Consider the following 15719-nt stretch of genomic DNA (forward strand, 5'->3'; position numbering starts at 1 on the left):
GAAGTTACCCTTCCCCCTCACTTTGTAGAATGGGAAGCTGTGGGTGTCTTGGAGCACTTCAGACACACAGCCAGTTAGCCATGGAACAGAAAGTCAAGTGCAGGTCTATCTGACTCTGACATGTCAGGTTCCAACAAAGAGAACACTTGTCAAGTTTCTCTTCTAAAAATCCCAACACAGAGAAGGGTGAGCATGTCCCTCCTGGGGAGGATATTCTGGGGACCAAAAGCAGATTGGGAGTTTTTTTGCAGTCCCATGCTTCATCTTCAAAGCTTCATATTTGTTTTTATAAAAAGATAACATTTTACCTGATTCTCTATAAAATTGATACTCCGGGGAGAGTGCCTGGGGTCATTCATACTACACCATGGTTACAGGGGGACCGCACACTCTGGTTGAGCAACTTGGTCCGGATCTATATCCCACCCTGCTAAATGGATGAGAGAGAATTGGGGGTCATGATGAGGGGATGGGGGTGGATGGAGGAGAAGGAAGAATGTGGGTAGCAAGAGTGATGAAAGTCTGAGGCTCCTTCAGGGTCAATTCTGTTAATATTTCTCACCATGTTGAAAAAGAAAAGTTCTTAGCTTTGGAAGATGCAGGCGCTAAAGATGGGCGCAAGGACAGCAGCTCACCAGCTGGTAATGTGAATGTCACTTATCTTCCATTTCAGGGGTAAACAAATATTTTCTGTAAAGGGTCAGATAGCAAATATTTTAGGCCAGTGGCCCATATGGTCCCTGTCAGAACTACTCAAGTCTGTTGCTGTTAGCATAAAAGCAGCCATAGACACTACAGAAATGAATGGGCGTAGCCGTCATCCAATAAAACGGCATTTACAAAGACAGGCCCAGATTTGGCCTGTGGGCAGTATTTTGCTGAACTCTGCTCTATTTTGCTTACTTATAAGCCTGACGGAGGCAATTAGCCTAACTCCTCCTCTCCTCACTGATTCAGCTGTAAAATCTCCAAGTAAGGGCTGGGCTCGATACTCATCACAACTACCATTTTTGCTCTCTCTACACACACATGCACATACACTTGCAGGCACGCACATGTGCACACACGCTGCTCATCTTCACAACCTGGATTTGATTTCTTGTAAGAACCATGAAGCTTAGGGCAATTTGGTCTAATGCTTCCCATAGAATAAGTACCAGGCCAGAATTTATACCTAGACCTTCTGGTTACTAAAGCCCAGATTCTTCCCCAGGCTATTGCAATGCCTCTAAGCAATTGTTTGAAAATACTTCTAGCCCATGAGTCTACAAGGCTATGAATTCATTTACCTTCTCTAGGTGGCTCTTTGCCCAATATGCAGACAGCACAAAAAAGTACCAGCCAAGCCACTTTTTTTTTTTTTGATAATGTACCTAAGATTGAAATCTTTTCAGCTGAGCATGTGGACTTGGCATCCTTTAGGCAAGTGTCAGGAAATCAATTTCTATTGGACCCCACCTCCTGCAGCAAGGAAATATTTGGAAATGCATCTGAAGCATCTCCTTATGTCTGACCTTCCAGCTGTCTCCATTATCAGAGGGTCATTTAAGCACTTGGAGAGTCCAAGCCCAGTGACACCAGCCTGCTAATGCAATAAATGCACTTTCTGTGTGTATTACCTTTAAATGCCTTCTCTGGAAATATCCAAGAGGCCAAAACTCGCTGTGGTCCAGATGCCTACTCACCCTGTCACTCATTTCCCTCTACTTAAATTTCAGCTCAGCATGTATTGATGTGTCCAATGATTCTAGACATATAAACGAAGAATAAAAATTTGATCTCTGCATTTGCCCTCTAGGAGCTGTGGTACCAGGGCCTATGTTAGATAGTTAAATATATTACTTTCATTATGCCATTTAATTCTTCCAACAGCCTTATAAGGTAGAGATTGTTATCTTCATTTGACATGTGTAGAAGATGTCTACTGGGGCGGTGCCTCTTGCCCCAGAAAACTGGGTAAACTTGGCTCAAATCTCCACTCTCATGGGTGGGGAGAGTCTTGAAACTTCCCCTGAGATTGCTGTGAGGCTGTCAGTAGGAATGGCCTTCATGTCTGCTCTGTGGTGCACTCAACATGTTTTCAAATGGGTGAAGGGAAAAGGGACAAATCTCAAGTCAGATAGTGTCATATACCATTGACCCTTTGGGGTCATAAATACTTCTGAATATCTGATTAAAGTTTAGCAACTTTTCCCTTAAAAATGTATAATTATCTATAGTTTGTATAACATTTCAGAGGGTTTGTGAATAAAAGCAAGTTCCTGCTAAATGTAGGTTACTGGGCTAGATACTGGGCTGTTGCTGACATACAGTAGACACTTGGAGCAGATGCTTCTGGAAGCACCCCTCATACCCCATATCCCAGTGCCCTTACCACTTCAGTGCTCACGGGACCAGCTTCCACCTGCAGCTCCTGTATTTCTCTGCCTAACAGCTTTCTCTTAGAGCTAGGTTCACCACCCTCCTGGCAGCCTGAAGTGCCAGGAAATGAATAGCCCCTGGAACAGCCCTCAATCAAAGATTGACCATTGTATAAATACCCCAGCTCCATTTCTCTTTGGTGGGATCAATCTGAGGCTCACGTTCTACCTTGTTTCCCCATTTATTCAGTGGGATCAAGCTCCATTGCCCACACTGGTGGTTATCTTCTTTTTCCCCACTCCTCTACCAGTGTTGCATTCATTGTCAAATAAATTAGTGGCGCTAGAATCCTTGTTTCAGAGAATGCTTCTGGGGAACTCAGACTAAGACAGCATGTAATAATTATGTGTAGAATGATTTATTCCTTATGCTTTATAAGGTGGGTCTTAATGGGTATTCACTTTACACATGCGGAAATCTGACACATACAGGCTTAGCAACAAGCTCAAAAGTCTGCAGCAAGGTTGATCTAAGCTCAGCCTGGACCAGAGTCTCTTTACCCAGAGACTTGCCCTCTTTACATTTATTTAAATAATAAAACTGCTATATTGCCAGGCATTGGGTGAAATATTGGGGATACATAGAACAGCAAGTCAGATACGGTCTCTCATTATATGGAGCTCATATTCTAGGGAGAAGAGAGAAACAATAAGCACATATAACAATGAAATAATTGTGAGTTTTGATGAGGACTATCAAAAAATACATAGCATGGTATAATGCAAAAAAAGAAAAATGAAATGGAAGAGAAGCCCAGCCTTAGAAAGATTTGAGAGAAGTCCTCATCCTCCTGAGTTCTCCATCTTGGTTCATTGTATCTCCATTACTTACCTACAACAAATTCTTACTGAATGCATATTATGCAGCAAAGAGAATAGACAGTCTCTACTCTTCAGGAGTGTATAATCTAGGCAGAAGAAATAGGGAATAAACAAATAAGTAAATAAATGAGGAAAAATACCAGACAGTAATAACCACTTTTAGAAGAAGAATAACAGGAGATGAGAGAGCATATTTTGCCTTATTCAGAGGGGTTCCCCTAGAGAATTAAGTCCAACTACTCTAAGGCATACATTGGATATAGTTAACTAACTTCTCTTCTGTGCATCTGGAGTGGTGCTAGTAATACACAATCCTTGAGAAAATTCGGAGGAAAAGTTATTGAAATCATTTGCTGTGTTCTGTGGTTCAGATGAGGAACCCCAGTGGAGAGTCTCCCTTAGGAGGCATCATTTAAGCAGAACTCTGGATGTCAAGAAGAAGCTAGCCATTGAGGACCAGAGCTTGCAAGGTAGGGAGAAGGGCTACTTCAAAGTGCTGAGAAGGCCAGTGAGACTGGAGCAGAGTAGATAAGAGGTGAAGGGAAAGGAAGTGGTACTAGGGAGGTGGGAGAGCGCCAAAACATGGAGAATCTTGCACATCAAAGTTAGGAGCATGTGTTTTATTCAAAGTCTGGGGAATAGTTTATAGAAAACCAATAATCAAAGAAGGAAGACCAGTTAAGATATCATTGCAGTATGTAGCCAAGAGGTGGTGGTGGCTTTATCCAAGATGGTAGTGGAGTCAATAGGACTTGCTGGTGAATTGGATATGGGGAAGGAGGAAAGAGAAATCAAAGATAATGACTGGCTTTATGAGTGATGGAGCCATTTACTGGGACAGGAGAGACTAAGGTGGAACAGGTTGGCAAGAATAAACACAAGAATTCTGTTTTGCCCTTGTTACACTTGAGGTGCTTATTTGAATCCAAGTGGAAATATCAAGTTGACGACTGAGTATGAGTCCAGAGTCTGTAGAGAACTGTTTAAGAATCTTTGCCACGTAGAGGATGTGGTCACCTAGAAACACATCTGTGGTCCTATAATACTTATTGCCTGGTTTAGCATTTTAGCTCCCTCACAGTGGATGAAGGTGATTTTGAATGATAAATTAAATCAGCACCCTCCATCGAGAGAAGAATAGATGGAGAAGTAAAGAGAGTTTAAGACAGACCTCAGGATGCTTCAACATTTATGGGTTGAGGAAAAGAGGAGGAGCCAGCACAAGAGACTGAGAAAGAATAAAGAGTGAGGTAGGAGGAACACCAGGAAATTGTGTATCAGAAAGACAAAAGAAAACATGTTTTATGAAAGTGAGATGTCAACCATGTCAAATGTTGCTCGAAAGTCAAGCAAGCAAAAGACATCCATTAGATCCCTATATTTCACCTGCTGGAAGTCATGATTCTAGCAGAAGAGGTAACAACTCTCTTCAGGACACAAAACCAACTGCTCCTGAAGCAATCTAGTCTGTGGCATCACACGTGATGTAAGGACAATCTGCAGTCTACTTGGAAAGACCACAGAATATTTTATTTAGCATGCTCAGAACAACTTAGACAAATTGAAATTTCTTGAGATGAAAGAATGATGTCTTGCCTATGACATTGACTCATACTAAGCTCAGAAATTTATTTCAGAAAATAGAGAGCCTCCAAGGGCTCAGGTTTACTAATGACTGTTCTACTACCATTATTACTACTGTCTGTTACTACCACTACTACTTCTATCACATCAGCTCTTCCAACTCCCGTCTGGGGCTGTTTGCTAGCAGATCATGCTGTCTCAGCAAAGCTCCCTGGCTGGTTATATAAAAAGCAATGTGGGAAAGAGTTAACTGGCAAACAGTGACTACATTTGCAACCCAAGAAGGCCTGCTGTGACTTGTTATCTGCAGAGCTAAGCAGCTTGCTGTACAAGTGATATTCCAAGCTCATTGCTGTTAATGCCAATGGGGGCACTTAACACCTCTCTGTAAATGGTCTCAAGATTAATATCTTGCCACTTATTTTATGTTATTTTTTCCACTTTGGAGGGGAAGCCTTTCCTCATCTCTTGCCTTCAGGAGCCAGAGCTGAGAGAAGGTCAGATCTGGGAGAAACCTGGGGTGAGCTGCTAACTTGACAGCTCCTTCCAAGCTTCTCCCTGTGTAGCATGAATCACAGAGTTGGAGCATTGCTCAGCAGAATGGAAAGAGCATGGGTTTTGGGATCAAAAGCCTGCATCCAAATATTTAGTAACTAAGTGAAAGAGCTACTTAATTTATCTCAGCATTATTCTTTTCATTTGTTAAAATAAATATATATATATATAATGAAACCTGTACCACAGGCTTATTATAAACAATCTATTCTGGCTTCTGCCTGATCCACTTACTGAATCTGGTCTTGAACTGCTGTCATTTCAGTTGTACGTTCAGCACAATTGGCCCATCCTCCTGCCTGAAACGTACTCTTCTTTTAATTTCTGTGACCTCACCCATTCCTGGTTTTCTTTCCACCACTGTGGCTACACCTGCTCAGTCTTCTTGCTGGCTTCTTCTCCTCTGTCTGATCTCAGAACTTGAAAATAGATCCTCTTCTCTCTTTTCTTTATAATGTCTCTAGATAAGAGCCATTATCATCTCATTAAACACTGTGTATATGCTGACAACTCTCAAGTTTCTCTCTCCAGCCTAGATGTGTATTTTGAGATATGGTCTTGTTTATCCACCTGCCCAGTTGACATCTCCACTTGAATGCCTCCCAAACATCTTACACTTCACATGCTTATGAATCTTGAGTTTCTTAAGAATCCGTTAGACCCCAAGTCTACCACATCTTAGTAAATGGCACCCTAATCAAGCCCATGACTCCAAATAGAAGCCTAAGATTCATAGTTAATGCCTCTCTCTCCTCTGCTTTCCATATAGAATGTATCTGCACCTTGTGGGCATTCTATATCCAAGCATATCTTGAATTCTTTCATTTGCCTTCATCTCCACCATACCTGGGTGGCATATTTTCTATTTCCCTTCCAATTCTATTCTCCACCCTTCTCCATCCGGCTCTGTTCTTCAGCAGGCTGGTCTAAATAAGCTCCATCAGTAAGCCCTGTTGCCCTTGGGCTTCCGGTTGGATTCAGTTCATCGACAGTACTAGCAGGAAATTGGAGGGAAGGAGAACAGTGAGGTCATGGTGTGTGTTCCATGGGCTCCTTTCTTTCAAGATTGCAACAAGCTTGCAAGGATGCTCAAAAGAAAGTCTCATTTCCTGCCAGGAGGCAGCCCTCTGTCTCCATGCTCTAGTTACCCTTCCATCCATTTGTGCCTTTGTGTGTGGTCTAGTAATGGCTGTCTACTGTTCCTTGTCCCCAAGGTACGGCACTGCCCTCTTCTGGCTTCCTTATACCCCACCTCTACCTCTACCCTGTATTAAACTCCCAAATTATTCTTGTTCGAAAGTGCCATCGGTTCCTTGCTGGAGCCTGAATCATGAGTCACTGAAAAACAAACAAGAAAACAAAAAACATCCTCCTCATTGGTCTCCTCCAATACTGAACCCAGCCCAGTACAGTCTCTCTGCAGCAGCACTGAGTGATCATTTTAAAACATATGTCATTTTACCCCTCTACTGAAAAGCATTCAGAAGCTTCCTGTTCTGTTTCTTGTAACCTCCTTGTTAAGGATTAAGTCCTTTCATGGTCTGTCCCCTGCCTATTTCTCCAAGCACATCTTGCACTCACTCTTCTATGGCTTATTTCTTCTCCTGCAGCCATGTAGATATTATTAAATTCTCTAAAACACTCCAAGCTCTTTACTGCCTCATAGATTTTACATATATTCTTAAGGAGAACATGCATATTTGCCTCCTTCCCATTGTTGAGGTCTCAGCTTAGTTGGCACCTCATCAGAAACATCTTTTCTGTCACTCATCTTAAGTAGTTCCTTCCCCATTATTTTCTGTCATGCTTTCTCTTCTTTTCTTTCTTTTCTTTTCTTTTTTTGAGGAAGATAGATGAGCCCTGAGCTAACTACTGCCAGTCCTCTTTTTTTGCTGAGGAAGCCTGGCCCTGAGCTAACATCCATGCCCATCTTCTCCTACATTATATGTGGGATGCCTGCCACAGCATGGTGCCAAGTGGTGCCATGTCCACACCCAGGATTCGAACCGGCGAACCCTGGTCCGCCAAGAAGTGGAACGTGTGAACTTAACCGCTGTGCCACCGGGCCAGCCCCTCTCTTCTTTTCTTTCATAGCAATGATTTCCCTAATAATTATTTATTATTTAATTATGTAATGTATGTATCCCTGCAGTAGACTATATAAGCTTAAGGCCGTGGTGGTGGTGGTTGTTTTTAACCTCAATATGCACATTGCCTGATGTATAGTAGGTACTCAATAAATACTTATGGAATTAAGAATTAGGCAGGTGGAGATACCTCGCTCATAGTGTGTGCTCTATTTATTGAGCATACACTATTTACCGAGTACTCTCTGATATCTCATGTTAGTTAATAATATTAGTAATATCATCAAGTCCGCTTGCTCTTCAGGTGATTCTGGTTATCATGGGTTGGTTTTTGAGACATAATACATGGAAATATGTAAGGTGACTAAATCAATTGATTTTCCTAATTAGGGGGTGTGGGGATATCTGTTCTCTAAAGGCACTATTTTCTAAATACTGATATTGTTTTGATAAGTCAGAATAAAGAGAATAAAGCATATTCACACTTCTAGAAGCTCAGAAAATGGAATTTATTGGTGGCTATTAGAACCAAACTATCCTAATAAATACATGTTACTGTTTTTTTTTGTTTGAGGAAGATCAGCCATGAGCTAACATCTGCCAATCCTCCTCTTTTTGCTGAGGAAGACTGGCCCTGAGCTAACATCTGTGCCCATCTTCCTCTACTTTATATGTGGGACACCTGCCACAGCATAGCTTGATGAGCGGTGCCGTGTCCACACCTGGGATATGAACCGGCGGACCTCAGGCTGCCAAAGCGGAATGTGCACACTTAACCGCTGCACCACCGGGCCGGCCCTACATGTTACTATTTTTTTTTAGAATTTATTATTCATGTTAAGTAGATTCCAACATGAAGAACTAGAGAAATGCTTTTGGATGAACATAGCATGGTCTGAGACTTCTCCACCTAGTGGTGTTTATCTGAATTACAGGCATAGCCCTGGAAAGAAAGCAACCAGCCTCCAGGATGCTACTATTCCCAGTATGTTTGAACAAAGACACGTAATAAATACAAATGGACATAATGGCTAAATAGCATCACAAACATTTTTCAACAATTTAAATGATGGGAAAGAACAAAATGCCTGCTGTAGGACCTAGATTAAAATAAGTATTTTTTTTTTTCTGTAGAATTATAAATTTCAAATGTAGAAAAAAATCTCAAGTGATTGTCTTCTGGGGCCCATGGCACATAGACGTATAGAAGAATCACCAGTCACATCATTCAGTAAATGAGGTAACTGAGGGCTATGGAGATTATACCTTGTGCCAGATCAAAACCACTCTTTCAGGTCGTCACTGAGAACATCTGTACTTGACTCCCTGCCTCCTGAGATGCTGATGGTCTGATCCACGTGATACAGAAGTCCTCTCCAGGCTCATATTTCAAGTCTTTTAAATTCATTCAGCATCCATTTTGCACCATGTATGGAAAGTTTAACAAGATGAGCGGTTGAAAGCAGGAGCCCTTTCATATTCCTTTTCTTAGTTAAGCCCCATAACCACTGGGCAAAGTTGGTATTTTGATTAAAGTGAGACTCAGAGAAGGAAGAGAGGAGCTTTCCTGTGGTCGCACAACCAGAAAGTGACAAAATAAGGGCTCAAACTGTGGGGGTGCTGATTCCAAGTCTTATCACCTTTCTACTTTGTGGTGCAAAACCAGTGGAAATGGCACAGAGTCTCTTTTATTCTTTTCTTTCTGTTTTTGTTTTTATGCAGCAATTTTCTTTTAACATCTGTAACAAAAGTGTGACATACTTTCTTATTTATCCCCAGCGGCCAAAGGGTGGCTCCTTCCTCTGACGGCTGCTTGGGTCAGCTTCAGTGCAGAACCACCTACAGGATCATGAAAAGAGAATTTAGCCCAAAGGGCCTTCTCAATAAAGGCACTAAGGAAAAGAAAATAGAAGGGAGTGGGGCTTTTCCCTACTATCTTTATTATTACTTTTTATAGGCAATATTGTAGTAATGGATAACTACAGGCAAATAATAATAGCTCTTGTTCTGGTCCCAGGATTCAGGCTACAAGGTTTTGCATAAATAGAATCCATCTGTCAGTGCTGTGAGGTATGGGGGAAGGAGAGCAGGTCAGGGAGGACACAGACTGGGGTTCAAAGCACAGCTTCATCACCTGCTTGCTTGTGGCCTTGGACAAGATACTTAACATCTTTGATCCTCACTTCTTCACATCTCAAAGAAGGATAATAATATTTACCTTATTGAGTTTTTGGAAGTTTAATTGATAAAATGTATAGAAAGTGCATAATATAGTACCTGGAATCAAATAGACACTTTAAAAAATATTGGTTTCCTTTCCCTGTCCATCTGATGGTGGGTAGAGTAGACTTCACCATAACATCCACTAATGGCAGTGCAAGGGAATCCTACTTTCACCTTGAGTAGAGGTGTGCCTGCAGGGGATTGCTAAATGTTGGGATGCTGTCAGCTTCTCCAGGGAACCATTAGCCAAGGAAGTGACGTTTAAGCTGAAATTTAAAGGATGAATAAGAGCCAGGAGAAAAGGAGAGAGAAAAGAGTTTGGAGCAAATGTTGTGGTGCGGCTGTGGAACAGAACCAAGATCAGGTGTGAGGAACCCAGAAACTGAGAGGGAGACGGGCAGGGGAAGCTGGAGAGGCCAGCAGGGGCCAAGAGCAGGTGGCACCTTGGAGGCCATGCCAGGGATTAGGGACTTTGTTTTAAGAGCAAGAGAGGTCATTACAGGTTTTAAGCAGGAGGATGAGGCATGATTTTCTGAGTGCTTGGCAAGTATTGGGTGTTATCATCCTCACACCAACTTTATGAGTTGGATACAGTTGAGTAGATTGAGGCCTAGGGAGACTGACTAACTTGCTTAAGAACGTATAGGTAGTATGTGGCCAGGGCAGGGTTTACCCAGAGGCTAACCTGCTCCAGGGCCTAAACCTTAACCATGGCGTGGTCCTGTTGTTCAGGATGCACCACACACTCCATGTGATAAATCTCGCTAATCTTTCATGTGGCCTGATTCCATCCAGTCCCATTGATTTCAGTCCCACCCCCACACCAGTGACTTCCTCACTGATGTGTCCAGTTCTGATCTTCCCCAAGAAGGTCAAACTCACCTATCACTTGCCGTCTCCACTTCTACGCTTATTGGCATCTCAAACTTAACTTGTGAAAATGTGAACTCTTGATTTCTCCCCAAAGTTCTTCCTCCTGCAGTCTTTCACAACCCAGTCAAGGGCAGCTTCATTCATTCTGCCCCTTTTCCAGGTTATAAAGCTGATTGTTGTCCCCCACTCCTCTCCCTCATACCCCAGTCCAATCTGTCAGCAACTTACTTTGGCTCTACTTTCAAAATATATCCTCCTACTCAGTCTGAATGCAAACTACCAACATCTCTCCCCTCAGTATTGTAAAGGCTCCTTAGGATTCACCTGGTTTCCAAAGTGATCATTCTAAATGGAAGTCACATCTTGTCACTCCTTTGTTCAACCCTGTCTGTCTTAGTGAAAGCTGAAGGCCTTACCATGGCCTTTAAGAGACTACTTGTTTTGTTGGATTTTTATTGTCCGTGTGCTTACCTTCAGTCTATAACTGCTTTCAGCCTACAACAACAGAGCTGAATGCCTGCAACAGAGACTATGGGGCCCACAGTCTGAAATACTTGCTCTTGGCCCTTTGCAGAAGAAGTTTCCAGAGCCATCCTCTATATGACTGCACACACTCCCCAAGATGTGCACACACACACACATACACATACCTTGCTGAACTCATATTCCAATACTCTCACCCTCTCCTATTCTGTTCTAGCCACTCTGGCTTCCATGCAATTTCAGGAACTTTCTAAGCATGTCCCCATCTCAGGAAATTTTGCTTGCTCCTCCCATTGCCCAGACCACCCTTCACTCATCTATCCAAATGCAAACCCCCCTACCTGCCTTTCAGGTCTCTGTTCAAATGTCATCTGATTTTAAAAGTCTTCCCAGGTTGCCCCAGATAAAAGACCACCCTCCCACCCCCCACTCTCTTGTCCTCTTACTTTCCTTCTTTATCTTTCTTTTATCCCCTACCTCCACTGGCAGTGTGTGGTTATTGTATATCCTCTGCCCTCCTACTAGAATGCAAGCACCATGAAAGCAGAAAATTAATTTTATTGACTGTTTTATCATGTATGACTTGTAGGGATCCAGGCACATAATACATGCTCAATTAGGATTTTTGAATGAATCTGAAAATACCTAGAATGTAGTAGACAATTACAGCGTAAGTTCTAGAATGTTCCTTGGGTGTCTGCTGTGTACTAGGCACTTGCTGAGCACTTTCATATACGTTGATTTCATGTTTACCCTCTCCACAACCTTGGTAGGAAGGGGCCCTTGTTTCTCTCCTGTGCTTTCCGTAACAAGATAAGGCTATCTCTGAAACAAAGCTGTTACGCACAGAGTGGCAGGAAGAGGCCGTCTCTCCGGTGTGCTCACCAGTGACCATTCCTGAGTTCTGAGCCACTTCTTCCCTCCAGGTGGCAGCTGAGAAAAGCACTGTCTCTTTAAAACAACTCACAGCATTAAGATACTAATAATACATCAGAGTTATGTGATTTTTCCTAAAAAGATTAAATCCAGGATCCTTCCCCAGAAATCCAGTTCCCGCCACAATGAGCATCCTGTTTACTGTACTCTCAATAATAGAGTCCTAATTGGAAGATGTCACAATGGAGTTAAAGGCCAAAGGACATATGGGTGGAGCACTTTGAATTTTTCTTCTTTGTTAAATACTATATATATCTCTCAAAACACTGCCTGGCATTAATCTTTCCTTTTTCGTTGTGCTAAAATGTACATAAAATAAAATTTATCATTGTAGCCATTTGAAGCATATAGTTCAGTGGCATTAAGTACATTCACAATGTTGCATAACACTTACCATCATCCATTTCCAGAAATTTTTTGTCTTTCTAAGCTGAAACTGTGCCCATTAAACAGTAATAACCCATCCCGCCCTCCTCCCAGCCCCTGGCAATTGCTATTGTACTTTCTGTCTCTGAATCTGATCCCTCTAGGTACCTCATTTAAGTGGGATCACTATTATGTCTGACTTATTTCACTTTGCATAATGTCTTCAAGGTTTATCCATGCTGTAGCATATGCTAGAATTTCATTTCTTTGTAAGGCTGAATAATATCCTGCTGTATGTATATGCCACATTTTATTTATCCATTCATTGATGGACACGGATTGCTTCTGCCTTTTGACTATCGTAAATAACGCTGTTATGGATGTGGGTGGACAAATATCTGTTTGAGGCTCTGCTTTCAGTTCCTTTGGGTATATGCCCAGGAGTGGAATTCCTGGATCATATGGTAATTCTATGTTTAATTTTTTGAGGGACTACCATACTGTTTTCCAATCAATCTTTTATTAAAGTTCTCTTAAGTAGTGTTTTAAAATCTGAATTAGAAGACGGGTTTTCAGAAATGTTACAAAATAACAACAAGTACTGGTCTCCCACCTGGTCTCAAGTCTTAATGAGTTAGTCACTGGCTTCCCAGCCTGCTCTAAAGTCCCCTTTGTCATTATAATAAGGCGCAGGTACTCTGTATTTTTTTCCTGTGTTTTTGTTCCCCAAATGAGTCAGCGGAGGAAGCTAGGAGGCTAAGGGAGCAACGCCAAGCTTTTTGTATTTTTTCCTTCCCTGTTCCCCTAAGTCCTCCAACTCAATATCATCCGACCCGAGCCAGGGAGCCAAGCATCCAAGCTATTTCCTTATAACCCCTCGGTGACCTCATGAACCTCCAAATGGGCATGAACAGACCCTGCCAGACCAAGGTAAAGAGCCGGAATCACACAATCACATTAACTCAGCACCTGGATTGGAGTATTAAGTGTGTGAACTCCTGCACTTCAGGGCCATGAAAATAGCTCTGGGAATAGAAGTTGGAAGTTGTGCTGGGTCCTAGTCTGTGCTCTGCATCCAACCCATTTAGCACAATCTTGGTTAAGCTACTTAACTTACTCTGGGAGTGAATTCCTCCTCTCACTCCCTTTTTTTTTTCCATCAATAGGTCCCCAAAAGCAAATAAAATATTACACAGAATCTCACTATATGACACAAATAATAATAAAAGTGCTAAAGGAAAGCTTTCTTTACTCACAATTCTTCTGACACCAAATGTGTGGGATTTTTCCTCACAGCAATTCTCCAGCTCTGCACACCAGCGGGGTGTCCTACAAATTAACTCAATTCTGACACTATTTACCTGGACTAAGCACAGACCCCATAAATTATGGGCTCAGTCCCACAAGACTGCCCTCACTTCAGATGCCACGGAAGTCCAGATTGTTATCTGTACTTCTAACCACCCAGCTCTAACTCAGGGATTCCCACAACCCCCCTCCTCAGATTTGATAATTTGTTAAACTGGCTCAGAGAACTCAGGGAAACACTTTACTTACATTTGCTGGTTTATTATAAAGGACATTGTAAAGGGCACAAAGGAACATCTAGATGAAGCGGTACATAGGGTGAGGTCTGGAATGGTCCAGGGCACAGGAGCTTCTGCGCTCCTTCTGGTTTGGGCTCTGCCAACAACTTAGATCAGGGATGCATTCACCAACCCAGAAGCTCTCTGAACGCTAGTTTAGGGGTTCTTATGGCGGCTTCATCACGTAAGCATGATCCATTGTTAACTCACTCTCCAGCACCTCTTCCCTCTTTGGAGGTTGGTTGGTAGGGCTGCAAGTTCCAAACTTCTAATCATGGTTTAGTCTTTCTGGCAACTAACCCCTATCCTGAAGCTATCTAGGAGCCCACCAAGAGTCACCCCATTAGAACAAAAGAGGTTTCTGTAACCTGGGAAATTCTGAGGGATTCATGTGCTCTGTGTAAGACGCTCCTATCAGCCCCATCACTCAGGATTACAAGGATTTTGGGAGCTCTGTGTCAGGAACTGGGGCAGAGACCAAATATATATTTCTTATTATGTCACAGATGCTTTGCCTAAAAGAAGATATGGAGGGTATGAAACTCATCTACTCATTGTCAGTTACCTACTTCACCTTTCCTGTCCCCCTAGAGACTTTTGAAGCTCCATTGTGGTACCCTGGTGTCCAGTGGATCCCAGTTTGTAAGCCAATGAAGTAAGTAGATAACTTGATATGGATATGCAGCTGTAATATGCAGTGGATGAAATTGGGTTTCCCAGACCCCAATATGGAAGCTCATCTAATTATCAACTGGCTTCCCTGAATGCATTTCATAAATACAGTTATTCACCAGAAGTCTAAAGATACACAGCTAGGTCAGGAGGATTCCTGCCATCTGTTGGCGGTGAGCAAAGCTGATGAAATGTTACTCTGATTCATTGCTTTGTTTGTATTTATGAAAGTTTGTCAGTATTTTAGAGATGGGAAAACTGAGGCTTAGGGATGGTAATAGGCAGAGGAGCCACAATCTGAACCTAGGAAATTTGGCTCTCAGAGCCTCTACTTTAAAAAGTCTACGTTACAGCCTCCTTTTAAAGCCAGAAATAGATGAGTAGAAAAGCTTCTGTATACAGCAACTGTGAGAGACAAGAGCTGCATCCCTTGGACAGCCCACCACTATTGTTCCAACACCGCTGTGAGAGGTGACTATCCCTGACCAAGTCACCAACCTTACCTTCAGAGAACCAAGTTCCCTGGGCCAGCCCTGTGCCCACATACACATCAGCAGAGCTCTTCAGCAAATCCTAGCAGTTAAGGTGACCCGTTAAATGTTCAGAGCTACAAAACAATTCATTTGGTCCAAGATTGAGTCTTTGGAATTGAATCCTCCATCAATTTCCGTGTCTCTTTCACTCCATCTTTTTTGCATTGTAAGGGGGGCGGGGGAGGCTTGTCCTTTTTAATTATGCAGGTGCTTCCTCTTAGGTTTTATTTTCTTCCTCAGGCCTTGCCGCAGAGAATTTACTCTAGTTGATTGCTAAGAAATTATTAATTCCAAGGGCAGAGTTCAGGAATATTCTTCTAGGTGGATCATGTTGTTAATAAAGGGTCATCCCAAAAGGGCTTTGGGGTAGAGATGTTGCTGAAATCAGAGCTCTCAGCAATGGTAGCAAGAGAGAGAAAATGGCCTGATGACCCATGCTCAGGAAGGGAAATTAAGAGAAAGAAGGGATGGGATCAAAAGTACTATACCTCTGGCATGCTAGAATCCTGGATCTGCTAATACTAACCTTATAACCTTGGACATGCTTCTTAACATCTCAAATCTCAGCTGCTTCTACTG

At 42.4% G+C, this 15719-nt stretch overlaps 1 long non-coding RNA gene across 1 annotated transcript in view; it reads left to right on the forward strand.

Moving 5' to 3' along the window:
- The window catches only part of LOC139085125 (uncharacterized), a 72138-nt gene that overhangs the window by 2458 nt on the left and 53961 nt on the right, over window positions 1-15719 (forward strand). The window contains exon 3 of the long non-coding RNA XR_011543188.1: window positions 14527-14590. This is a non-coding gene — a long non-coding RNA (uncharacterized lncRNA). The remainder of the gene's footprint in view (window positions 1-14526; window positions 14591-15719) is intronic.

Source organism: Equus przewalskii, chromosome 8 (genome assembly GCF_037783145.1).
Source record: "Equus przewalskii isolate Varuska chromosome 8, EquPr2, whole genome shotgun sequence".
In the NCBI taxonomy this organism is placed as follows: Eukaryota; Metazoa; Chordata; class Mammalia; order Perissodactyla; family Equidae; genus Equus; species Equus przewalskii.